This window comes from Choristoneura fumiferana, chromosome 5 (genome assembly GCF_025370935.1).
Source record: "Choristoneura fumiferana chromosome 5, NRCan_CFum_1, whole genome shotgun sequence".
NCBI classification, from domain to species: domain Eukaryota; kingdom Metazoa; phylum Arthropoda; class Insecta; order Lepidoptera; family Tortricidae; genus Choristoneura; species Choristoneura fumiferana.
In genome coordinates, this window is record NC_133476.1 from 8157212 (window position 1) to 8170774 (window position 13563).

Sequence of the window (13563 nt, forward strand, 5' to 3'; positions counted from 1 at the left end):
AATACGTAAACACCCAAGACCCGAGAACAAACATTCGTATTTTTCATACAAATATCTGCCCCGACACGGGAATCGAACCCGGGACCTCAAGCTTCGTAGTCAGGTTCTCGAACCACTAGGCCATCTGGTCGTCACCATTTAGATGCCTCTTTAGTCTATCAAACCTGTTAAAGGCTTCGGCATTTCACTATCAACGACTTAATTAACGTGCGTAGCAAACTTGGCTAGCCCCACAAGAACGCTGAAAGGCCTGAAAGTTCCGTGATTAATTGCTTTACCCTAAAATATGCCGACATGGCCCGCCCCACAATTTAGGCCAAGTACCTAAGTAGGTGTCGCATCCTGCCCTGAGATCAAGAGGAAATAAATTGAACCTGACTGCTGCTTAATTTGGGAACCGATATCAAAAAGCTATCAAATTTCCTGTATACTTAATCTTTGAACTATTTGCCGTGCCTGTTTTCGAATTGAACGGGTTCATGTGTGAGGAATAGGGCCCGGAATTTTGCGTACGGCTATTGACAGATTGTAGGGAGAGAGCACCGCTTTTTATCGGTTTACCGCTTTTCATATTTTCCATACAATCTGTCAATGGCCGCACGCAAAATTCCGGGCCCTAGTGAGGGAAATAGGGATTTGCGCGGATAATTTAATCTAAGGAAGGCAGAAACAATTTAGGAGCTTCTACGCTAACTTGTAATAAGCATATTTTTGTTAAACATAAAGTCTATTTTATCACGTTATTCTTTGTAGACTTTTGGTTGCACCTCATATTTACTAAAATTATAATAGCCCTTTACAACTGAAAAAGTAAAGTGATGAAATTCGAAAAACAAATTTATGTTTGTTACTAATGGTCTAGGGTTTGAGAAAAATAGTGGAAAAATCTGAAAAGCTTCATTTTCAGGAAAATCGCGTGTACGATCGTGTGTCTCAGGAATAATTTGTAGACTGCACGATCGTGCAACTTAGTAACACAACACAATAAAAACACCAGTTTCTAATAAAACCAACATTTAGTAACACTAACCAACATTATTTTAATATTTTTACTCTCAGGCACTGAAAACATCCCATTAATATTATGCATACCAATAAGCTTTATAATTTCATTGTTTGTTTAATGTCATTTTTTTCGCATGTAAATATATAGTTGTTGTTAGTAGATACACTCAGTACTTTAAGAAATCGTCATTCTAGTTGTTATTATAGTATTCGACAAGATGTTTGGACAGGCCTAACGGCATGAAATATAGTTATGTGGCTTGTCTTTGAAATTGTTTCCTTTCAGAGATGAGGGCCCGTGTAAGATGTTTGTCTTTGAATCTGTAGATCAGAATCTGGGGCTAGTGGTTTGTTCAGGGACAGCCGCGGATGTATTCATGGGACGGCCCCTAGTTCGTGTCCGAGTAGATGTTCTTGATTTTTCAGCTGGAGATGCTCGTTGTGGAACAATTGACACAGGTCGTGCAGGTGGCGCTGATGAGGGTTTTTCTTGTTCAATCACTAGACATTATCTGGTACTGTGTAATATACCATCTAGTTTATCTTTCTACTCATCATGTGGGTCTTCTGATAGCAGCATATCTAATTAAATTGGACCGAAATCGTCTTCAACATGCCAAAATTCCACGACATCGTAGTCGTTTACATCGCACGCGGCTTCTACTACAACCGCCATAGCCTCGTTCCCGAGAGGACGGCCTAAAAAAAAGAATGCACCGAGCGAGAGCATTTCCCCCCTATAGCTATAGTTCTACCGACCCGCTGAAATGTTATACTTTGCGAATACCTACTTTTCTTCTTAAATTTAAGAGCCACGCTCTTGTCGGTGGAGTAATCGCCACTCCGCACAGTATTCGGCCAGCTGTTTGACTTCCTGATACGACACGAATATACAGGTAAAATAATAATCAAAACCATGAACGCTATCGCCAGTCGGAAAATTATCCTGCCCGCAAAATGTAAACTCAATTGAGCAAAGCCAATCTAAACGATGTGTCCTATCAATTGAGCTTCCGTTGCCAAACCCAGTCTAAATTTTCAATTTGTGGATCCATCATCTTATTTACGCGGACGTGAATAAATTATTCTTTTATTGCGTCTGCGCAGACGCCGATCATTGGTTTGACATTCAAACAGTCTAGCTAACTCATTGCAGCGGTGCATTCACTTGGCAACCAAATGCATTATGGCTGGGTGGTAACTGAGCAATTTTCGACCCAAGTCTGTAGAGATGGGAGGTGATTTTGGAATGGAGTGGGTGATTATTTTCGATGCTGGTTGTGGCTGTAGGTACAGTATATGTGGAATGAAATGACCGTACGTTTCATTTCCAAGGGCAAGGGTACAACGCGGATTTGTTGACCGATTCATCACAACATGGTTGCGAGGTTGATTACATTTGCGGTGGTCCATTGTTCTGAGCCTTTTGAAAATACGTTTGAAAATATAACTAAAATGCGTTTCGTTAATTAGAAGAGCCCAGCTCAAACAGTCGTTATTTTCCATGACGGATGTGTTTTGTTTATTGTTAGTTTTATTTTAGAAATATACAAGCGCTCAGTTTAGTACTAAATGGAGTTTAGTACTAAAAGAACTTCAAGTTGCGATTTTGACCGCAGTCATTGGTTAAACACAAATTATACAAGGTGCTTTAAATGAATCCGGATTACTTTAACAACAACCCCAGGAAGTGTTATTCGGGATTTTTTTTGTTTATTATCGTTTGATCGCGTCAATTTCGAAACGCTTTTTTTTCACAGCTTCAAAGTATTGTAGTGTTGAATATTTGAGACACACACAGACCGTCAAACTGACAAAAAGTGGTTTTATAAAAGCTCTTTTCATTTTCCACAAGAATCGCTTAAAAAAGGGATTATCTATGACCTTAATTAACTTTGCTTAAATTGCCTTGATTAAACAGATTTAATAGCTACATTTTTTTTTTGTTTCAGATTTAACACCAATGTTCGTCGTGAATCGAATAGACGTAGCTTAGCTTTAAACTATTAACTATGCCGTAGTCGTAAGTTAACTTATTCGCCGAATGCAATAAATTAGTTTAAGTTAGTCCGGGTTTGGTGAAAAAGGAAAAGTGGAGGACATCACAGCAAACAGGAGTGCCGGGATCACCCCGGTCACCGACAGGTTAGTCCATTACGTATTATAATGTAGGAAGACTCATATTCATCATCATCGGCCTGTCTAAGTACACTGCTGAACATAGGCCTCTCCAATTGCAAGCCACTGTGCATGATCCTCGGCCACTCTCATCCAGTTCTTGCCAGCCATATTGCAAAGATCATCGCTCCACCTAGCCTAGTCTGAGGGCTGTAGGAAGACTAGGTAATATATCTAAACTAGACTTTACTCGCGACTTCTCACGCTTAATCCATTCGATCCAGCAGTTGAATAGAAATTCCAGAATTTTACTAAAGTCCTGTGGGAAATTTCAAAAATTAGATCTTCAGCTGGACTTTTGGAATATGTTAGATATTCCCACAGGTTCAGAATAAAATCCCAAGATCTTAACCGCTAAGTTTAAAGACATGAAATTTGGCATGTTTACGCAACTTTAACAAATATCATGTTATAATTTTTGGGAATTTTCACGGGATTTTCACTAAATTCTGGAATTTGAATTCAATAAGTTAGTATTATCGTATTATTCTGTCTGAACTAAATGAATTTTAATTTTGAATTTAAAGCCAAGTGAAGCCGCGGTTGACTAAAACTACTTGTGCTATTACTTATTCTATGCTAGAACTACGAGTAGATATCATAATTATTTGGTCAAAAAAAAATTACCAATGACCATAGGGCTGGTGAATTTCTCGCCCAACATATTGGGATCACGATACAGCGCGGAAATGCATCCAGCCTTATGGGCACTCTTCCGCAGGGACAAGACTTCGGGGAATTGTATGTATGTATGTATGTAAATACTTTATTGTACATAAAACACAAAAATAATACAAAAGAAAACAACAAAACAAAAGAGTACAAAGGCGAACTGTATATATAGTTAAGTTATTTTTAGGATAGTATAGTATAAGTAGTTCAATTGTACCTTTACAATGCGTTTGTTTAAATAAATGGTACATAATTATTTGTTTACATAAGTACCTATATGAATTAATGTTTTTTTTTCCAGAAGTGAACTAAAACAATTACTTTGCTCACCCGCGATTCGCGATCTTATGATAGCTACGTTTATGCAAGATATGCGTGTTCATGCAGTTTCTCCGCCTCCAACTTAACTATCATAAGGTCGCGGCTGAGCGAAGTAATTGTTTAAGTTCATTGTTATAAACATATAATATATGGATGTACGAGTAAAATATTTTTTTTTTTCTAATTAATTTATTTTAATCAATGACGCATGGTCAATCGGTGTAATTAGCTTACTCATTATTAATGACCTGATATTTGCTGGTTGGAAATATATTTACATACTTAACGTACAAGCACAATAATTATATCAAATAAGCACGCAAAAATCAAATTTAAAAAATAAATATAAAAATTTGGTCTTTGGTTTGGGAGTTTCCGGAATTCATTTATTTTACCATTTCCAGCAAAACACATGGTATTTCACTTTTATTTTCTCTTCGTGCCCACTTCCCTATCTTAGTTCATTCTAGTTGGCCTTGTATGCAAATTTCTTTTTTCCACCGGGTAAATCTACAAAATCGTGCCCACACCGACTAGATAATGAAGCCGATAGCGACTACGTGAGCAAGCAGTTAATTGATCACACTACAGCCCTGTCACAGGGGTTCCCAAACTTTTAGCGCTTCAGAATTATTTTCAAAACACTATAGATAGGGTCAATATTTTTAACAATGCGCTTGATCGAAGAAATCTAAAATTGTTTTTTAATTGTTGTTCGATAGTATGATACAAAAATGTTGCGTCCAAAAATGGTCGGACACGCCCAAAATAGGGTTCCGTAGCCATTACGAAAAAATTAAGTAATATTTTTCTAAAGATTTCGTACCTATTTTATACGGAATCTTCCAAGTTTAGATATATTTTATACCTTAGGCTACTTTTTACTCTTAAACTACTAATAATTCTCAAGCAAACTTAGCCGTTATAGTTTTCCTAAAAAGTTTGATATACTTACTACCATTCTGAATTTTTTCATATTTTTCCACCCACCGGTTTAGATTTTAGAGGGGCGGGGGGACGCGAATTTGCACTTTAAAGTTGAATATTTCTCAAACGATTCACTGAATCAAAAAATCGTTCTAGCAACCCCCTAATGGTTTTAAAAGACTTATCCAACGATACCCCACACTATAGGGTTGGATGGGAAAAAAAATCACCCCCACTTTACGTCTATGGAAGGTACTTACCCTAAAAAAAATTTTTTTTAGTTTTTTATTGTACCATTTTGTCGCCATAGTTTAAATATATATCCGTGTAAAATTACAGCTTTCTAGCATTGACAGTCCCTGAGCAAAGCCACGGACGGACGGACGGACAGACACAGACAGACGGACAGACAGACAGACAGACGGACAGACATGGCGAAACTATAAGGGTTCCATTTTTGCCATTTTGGCTCCGGAACCCTAAAAAGACGTTTGCAATATTTTTTATGCCAGAACTGTTAAATTCTGTTATTAATATTTTTTTTAAATATTTACGTCAACCTCAACCTGGCTGATACGAGTATATAAATATAAGGATTAAGGGAGTAATTAGTAGATGACATGTAGTACTACAAATAAAAAAAACATATTAGGTCCTTCGGCGTAATGTGCAAAAAATTCCTTAGGTTTCATATAGGGGTCTGCCTGCATATTACGACACTGCTTACGAGCAAGTATAATCAAAAACACTATAAGCAGGTACCTATATTCGGCCAGGTACACCAACCATAATATACTTCCTTGATGGCACATCGACCATAAGAATTAGGACACTAGAGTTCCAAAGAAGTCACTTTAGAAATCGCTGCCCCGGCACAGTATCGTTTATTGCCGACTTAAAGCTTCCATCCATCCTTATCGCGCAAACACAGAGTTTAGAAAGGGAAATAAGCTCAATACTGTATCGACAAAACTTAACGTGCAAAGCACACTGGTGCAAAGGATACAACGTGACTACACTGACGGGAAAAAATAACGAATTACTTGCTAGGTAGGTATATTAGTTGTATGAAAAATTACCCATTATTTATGCTAGTCAGTGAAGTTTCTCTGTGTTAATTACCGTCTGTTTCGTCGTGGGTTAGTTGGACAGAGATATGCAATGCAACAAAGTTACTCGTGGCCTTTGTGTTAAATTTGCTCGTGACGCGTTGCTATTTAGGTATTTTTTTCTTTATTTGTTGGATTTATCTTTGTGCTTTTTCTAATTACTTACCTACATTTTATTTGTTGTTACTTATTAGTTTTTGCCTACTTGATAAAAGAAGGGTTTCAATTCTTATCCGTAGAAGTATGATCTAATATCAATTTTTTGTTTGCCACTTTCTAATATTTGAATCAATTAACGCGCTTACCTTTACGCAGCTGCGGATATTTTTTATTATATATATATATTTTTATTTTTTATTAATTGTGATTATTTGGAATTGTTATTAAATATGACTATTTTTATGTTTTTAAATTTACAGCGCATTGGTAATGCAGTAAATTTTCATCTCATTTCTCATCTCATTTTTATTATTATTTTATTACTATTATCCTACTAATATTATAAATGCGAAAGTTGGTGAGTGAGTGAGTGAGTGAGTGGGTATGTTTGTTAATCCTTCACGCTGAATCGGCTGGACGGATTTGGATGAAATTTGGTATTTAGATAGCTGGACATTTAGAATAAACCATGCTTTTCCCGATATTCCCACGGGATAGGGATAAAATCTTGAAACAACAACCGCTGGGCTTAGAGTCATGAAATTTGACATGATTTTTTATAATGTAAAGTCAACGACAACCACGATTTAATTTTCGGGAATTCCCACGGGAATATTTAAAATCCCAAAATTTCTATTCAGCTGCTGGATCTAATGATTTACGCGTGCGAAGACGCGGGTAAACACTAGTAAATCAATATTTCGATAGTGTTGATGCATCTTGATCATCCCGTGACGCGGTCGATACGTTTTTTTTTTTTTTGAAATATCGGTAGCATATTAAAGGCTACAAGCTACATCCCCTCAAAAATATTTGTACTAACATCCCTATCTCCCCATTACTACAAATGGACGTATTTAAAGTAGCGTGGAGTGAGGTACCTACTTTGAATCGAATAGATACGTCACTTGTAAAAATCCAGGTATTTGCTTTAAATAAATTTTATCAAAATGAAAAGTGTTTATGTCTAGTGAAGTGAACATACGTCTAGTTAATGGAAAAAACAGTCAAAATTAATTTATGAAGTAAAAAACATAAATAAGTCATAAAAAACAGTTTGGAATATTTTTCATTTTGGCATTTATCCAGCTGTCCATCATTTCACTGTCACTCTGTCAACAAACGAAACATTCATGCAGTTTTAATATTCATTGCCTGCGCGCATACTAAGCGTGAATGACGTCATAACTACATGATTTTTAATTAAATGAAATAGACTGAAGGCCTGTTTCACCGCTCATTGATAAATTGTATATGACAGACTGATAAATGTGCTGTCGTCTCTGTTTATTCGGACAAAACAAACTGAGACGGAGTTACAAATATCTGCCACATAAAATGTATCAATAAGTGGTGAAACAGGTCCTTTCATTTTTTTTTTCGAGCGAACTATTATTGCAGTTTTCCTCTGTAGCTTTTATTATTAGACATGACCTCTCTAGCAGAGGGTAGTAGGTTTGAACCCAGGCTGTGACTTCTGAGATTTTTGGAATTAATGCGTGAAATTACACTTCAAATTGACAATGGAGGAAAACTTCGTGACGCCTATATACAGCTGCAAAACAAGACAATGGTGGTTGTGAAGGTCCCAATTCCCACATAGCCACAGGGTCCGGAAAATGGCCAAAAAAATCGAGTATTGCCTTTTCGCAACGTAACGTTTGGCAAGCTGTTTCATTTCGCAACTTTTCATTTCGCAAACTCTAAAACTGTAAATATTTCAGGATTTATTTCAGAGCCATCGTGTAGAACCCTTTAGGTTAGGTTAGGTTAGTTTTATAAAAAATCTGAAATATTCACTGTTTCAGAAATATTAAACGGTTGGGAAATGAATAGTTGCGAAATTAAACAGGTTGCCAAACGTTATTCGCCGAAACATTAGTAAACCCAAAAAAGTAGTATTACAGCCCAATTAGCTCTCTCAACTTTTAAGGAGACCTGTGCCGAGTATTGAAACGCCCATAGACCAAAAATTATATATGATCGATTCTCATGGCTTTTACAGATAACGTCGCGTGCTGTGGTTTTAAATGAATCAGATGTTAATGACAATGCGATCTGTCAAATTAATTCATTTTCCACAGCAAACAATAAGATGCAAGACAGCATGCAAATTAGTTTACCGCCACGGACTTTTTGCGCGTCGGAAAGGCGCCTAAGCTAAACAAATGAACTAATTTCGATACGAAAAAAATGATGTTTCATATTTTATCAACTGCTAAAGACAATTTTGCATTGCAGAAGGCAAAATCCACAAGGTGATTGGCATCAACAAACACAGACTGTCATGTCACAATCACAGGCCAGTGGTGTTATTTTATACCTTTTGTTGCCATGTACTGGTGTCGTCTAAGAAAAAAATATTTAAATTGTTTACACACGCTCCTACCTAATCTCTAGCACGAGAAAGCTGAATCTGAGAAAATACCCAGGACAGACTAGTATTTCCAACTAGGATTTGTCAAGTTAAAATTAAATTTTAAGCTACGCAAATTAGTTACTATTTTGGTTGTGTGACCCCGGTTTCCCGTATGTTACGAAAATCTAAGAATAATTACCAATTTCAAACGCCTGATTTTGCCATATGGCCATATCCCTATGGCAGGGGTAACCAATCGGTTTCTACACGGGTCCAGTTTAAAAAAAAATATCATCGCGGTCCGGTCATCCTTTGTCGAATTGACGGCAACTAAGACTAAAGAGCGGCATACATTTTATTAAACTACGTCTCAGTAATACAATAAAAGTTACCGTTTACTTAAGGTCCGCATAAAATAGGTCGGCGGTCCGCCATTTAGTGACCCCTTAAGCTCAAGCCGCTTATACAGCCTTTTAGTAGCATAGGAGTCGTTTAGGAGTTGTACAATTTTCTAAAGTTGTACATGGGCATATTTAAATACCTTTAAACAGCTAGGTGGTACAATAGCTGTTAAGTAGCAACAAAATTACTTATAGAGATTACTTATAGCATGCAATAGCGTCCCTAGAGAGCTCTCTGTAACCTAGTAAAGCTAGATTCTCTGTAATATTTTTGAAATTCCTGAAGAAAATTCCTTTATAATCGGACATATTATAGGAATGGAACACCTGGATGGCTATCTAAATGATTTTGTCGATGTGATGCTTCTACTTTTAGAAAATGGCATTTACATTGAAAAACTAAAAAAAAGCAGTAAAAATAAATATAATTTAAGATGTTTTATCGGCGATTCTCCTGCAAGTGCGTTCATAAAAGGTTATTTATTACTAGGAAGTATTAAGTACCTATAGGTAATGCCACCAGAGTCGAGGTCACGCATACAAGAACATGCAGTATGACTGTTATGACAGCGGGATTTTGACATTCACACATTCATTTCATCCATTCTCCTTTTATGTAATCAATTCTTCATGTTGCTGTATGTGTAATCTTCACTTCAAATCTCATGGCATCATAAAACATATTTAAAATGCAAAACACTTTAAAAGACATTCACAATCATAAATTGCTACTTAGGCTGCGTTTCGACCATAGATGTGCGAGAGTGTGTTGCGAGGAATGTGATCTCCATGAGCCCCTGCCCTAAGGCGTGCATTGAGTAGCAGAGTACGCAGCGCTAGTGCTGGCGGCGCGCTGATGCGGCGCAAACTATCGCCTACCCTGGAATAGACCCAATATACGCCAATCCGATATATTATTATGACAATTATAGATAAACAGACAATGATTAGCAACAACGAAACCCTTATAGTTTCGCCATGTCTGTCTGTCTATCTGTCCGTCCGTCCGCGGTTTTTCTCAGGGACTATCAATGCTAGAAAGCTGTATTTTTGCACGGATATATATGTAAAGTATGCCGACAAAATGGTACAATAAAAAACTAAAAAAATTTTTTTTTAGCGTACCTCCCATAGACGTAAAGTGGGGGTGATTTTTTTTTCTCATCCAACCCTATAGTGTGGGGTATCGTTGGATAGGTATTTTAAAACCATTAGGGGTTTGCTAAGACGATTTTTCGATTCATTGGTTTTTTGCGAAACATTCAACTTTAAAGTGCAAAATTTCATTAAAATCGAGCGTCCCCCCCCCTCTTAAATCTAAACCGGTGGGTGGAAAATTTAAAAAAAATTCAGGATGGTAGTAAGTATATCAAACTTTCAAGAAAAACTATAACAGCTAAGTTTGCTTGAGAATTATTAGTAGTTTTACTCTTAAATAGCAGCCTAAGCTGCTAAACTTGAAAGATTCCGTATAAAATACGAAATCCTAAGAAAAATATTACTTATTTTTTTCGTAATGGCTACGGACGGAACCCTATTTCGGGCGTGTCCGACACGCTCTTGGCTGGTTTTTCTTACTGTTCCCTTACGAGAAGAACTAATTTTCCAAATATATAATGTTCCGTCGCGGTCGTTAAATTTTCGCGGCGCAATGAATCCATATAAATAGAGTAGGTAGTATTGTGATTCCTGCACCCAGATGTTTTTCAGCAACTAGAAAAGTGACTCAAGGTTGGTCGTGAAACGGTTTTGACATGAAAGTGGCAAGAATCATGTCGAGGTCTGCAAACAACCGATTACAATTTAAAATGTGGAGCAACCGAAGATCGTATAATCGCGCTATGAATAAATCCGAAACTGTTTGTGTATGGCTGCTTTAAAGATGCAGTACTTAGGTACCAACTGTTGGGTTTGCGACGTTTTATGTTTTCGAGTTTAAAACTAACAAACATTTAACGCAATGAAGAGTTTGAGTTTAAACGATGGAAAGTTCCGTTGTCTAACGAGAGTCTGTGTGCGTTTTGGCTTGGGTCTCAGATCAGAAGAAGAAAGAGTAATTTTACAAAAAATTGCTATATTATATTAATAGTCTATGAAGAAGCTTTTTAGGATTCCGTACCCAAAGGGTGCCAATTGGACCCTATTACTGAGACTCCGCTGTCTGTCTGTCTGTCTGTCTGTCTGTCCGTCCGTCTGTCACAGGGCTCTATCTCTGAAGCCGTAAAAGTTAGACACTTGAAATTTTCACAGATTATGTATTACTGTGGCCGCTATAACAACAAATACTAAAACTAAAACGAAGTTACAAATTAAAGGGGGTCGTCGATAAATCCGATGACAATGTAATGTTAATATGACGTAGAGCTGATCTGATGATGAAGTTAGACGTTGGCCATAAGAACTCTATAATAAAACGACACGACCGCATCGATTTTGGTCTCATTTGATTCGTCTCGACGACTACCTACTTTGGTAACCAGGGGCAAAAAGTACCGCCAGCAAAAAAGCTTTTATTAGAATTTTTTTACAAAAAATTATTACTGAACTATTTGTTTTTAAAGCTTGTACGGAGGTGCGGAACCCTTCATGCGCGAGTCGCTTGCACTCGCACTTGACCGATTTTTTTATATTACCCTGCCCGATTTGTACAGTAAACGTAATAAATGTGTTATAGATTTCGCTTTCGAAATGGAATATAAAAGTGACAAATAAGTTGAAAAAACTCCAACGTTTACCGAAAGAGCATTATTTCCTCCTTACAAACTAGTTGATAGCAAAATTCATATGTCACTCTCAAATACGTTATAACTTGACTAAACTGCGAAAACTTCCTAATTATTTATAGCTGGAACATTCTTTATGGACGTTCCTTGTATGTGTGTTGTGTTTGTGTTGTGTGAGATGACGTCATAGATGTTAGCATCGCACAAACACGGCTCGGGTGGAATTTTTTTACCCAATAGGTACTTCGTGTACGATGCAAGTGGAGAATTTGGAGTAATGGGAGCTTTGTTGTATGAAGAAAAAAAATAAAAACCGACCAAGAGCGTGTCGGACACGCCCAAAATAGGGTTCCGTAGCCATTACGAAAAAATTAAGTAATATTTTTTTAAGGATTTCATATTTTATACAGAATCTTCCAAGTTTAGGTATATTTTATACCTTAGTCTGCTATTTACTCATAAACTACTAATAATTCTAAGGGATAAGTTCGCCTTTGTACATCTTATTATCCTGTGTTCTGTTATTTTCATGTGTTTTTGTGTACAATAAAGAGTTTTACAATACAATACAATACAATTCTCAAGCAAACTTAGCCGTTATAGTTTTCCTTGAAAGTTTGATACACTTACTACCATCCCCAATTTTTTTCAAATTGGGGGGACGCTCGATTTTAATGAAAATTTGCACTTTAAAGTTGAATATTTCGCAAACAAAACATTGAATCGAAAAATCTTCTTAGCAAACGAATGGTTTTAAAAGACCAATCCACGATACCCCACACTATAGGGTTGGATAAGAAAAAAAAATCACCCCCACTTTACGTCTACGGGAGGTACCCTAAAAAAATTTTTTTTTGAATTTTTTATTGTACTATTTTGTCGGCATATTTTACATACTTATATATCCTTGCAAAATTACAGCTTTCTAGCATTGATAGTCCCTGAGCAAACCGCGGACGGACAGACAGACAGACATGGCGAAACTATAAGGGTTCCGTTTTTGCCATTTTGGCTCCGGAACCCTAAAAACGCGGGTTGTTGCGAGTTTATAGGGCAGTTGGACTTGCATGGTTCACATGGTTCTTTATCACTTTTTCTCGCTAATCCTGCCGCCAAGCAGCACTGCTTGTAGGACTGTGTCACAGTCACAGGCGGTTCAAGTTGTTAATTTAGCTCTTTAGTTTCCAACGCATGTGCCATCCCGTCCGTCACGTATTGCCCGTCAATATTGGACACATATTTTCTCCCGAACTTTGAAGCGTTTCATCTTTGTAATTTTTTGTTTGATGGACGGACCGTGACCGAGTCACGGGCAACAGCTAGTTCACTATAAATCTCAATAAGATTGGTAATTTGATCAACTTTGAGTATTTTATCGTAACATGCTAATAATCATTTGAAGCATGTTCCATTCTGCGAAAATAACAGCTCGTGAGATAATATCGCGCCAACCTAAAATAATTTAACACACAAAAACATCCGTTCGTTTGCGTTATTGATCAACCTTTTATCAAGTAAATATGGTTGACATATTTGATACAGGCCACCATATATTGATCGTGATTTATCTAATAAATCACATTATTGAGGGCAGTCGTAAAGGACAATCAGAATAATCATAACTTGTTGCAATAAGTGTCGCATATATCAAACTGTTTATTACATAAAATTATTGCATAATAATACTGTACCACAAAACTGTTTGCATA

General features: G+C 36.8%; 1 protein-coding gene across 1 annotated transcript in view; it reads left to right on the forward strand.

Annotated features, from left to right (window-relative positions):
- EcR (Ecdysone receptor) overlaps positions 1–13563 on the forward strand; it is a 289167-nt gene that overhangs the window by 31079 nt on the left and 244525 nt on the right. Inside the window, exon 2 of the mRNA XM_074087735.1 lies at positions 2958–3150. The gene's annotated coding sequence lies outside the window, so the exon portion shown is untranslated. The remainder of the gene's footprint in view (positions 1–2957; positions 3151–13563) is intronic.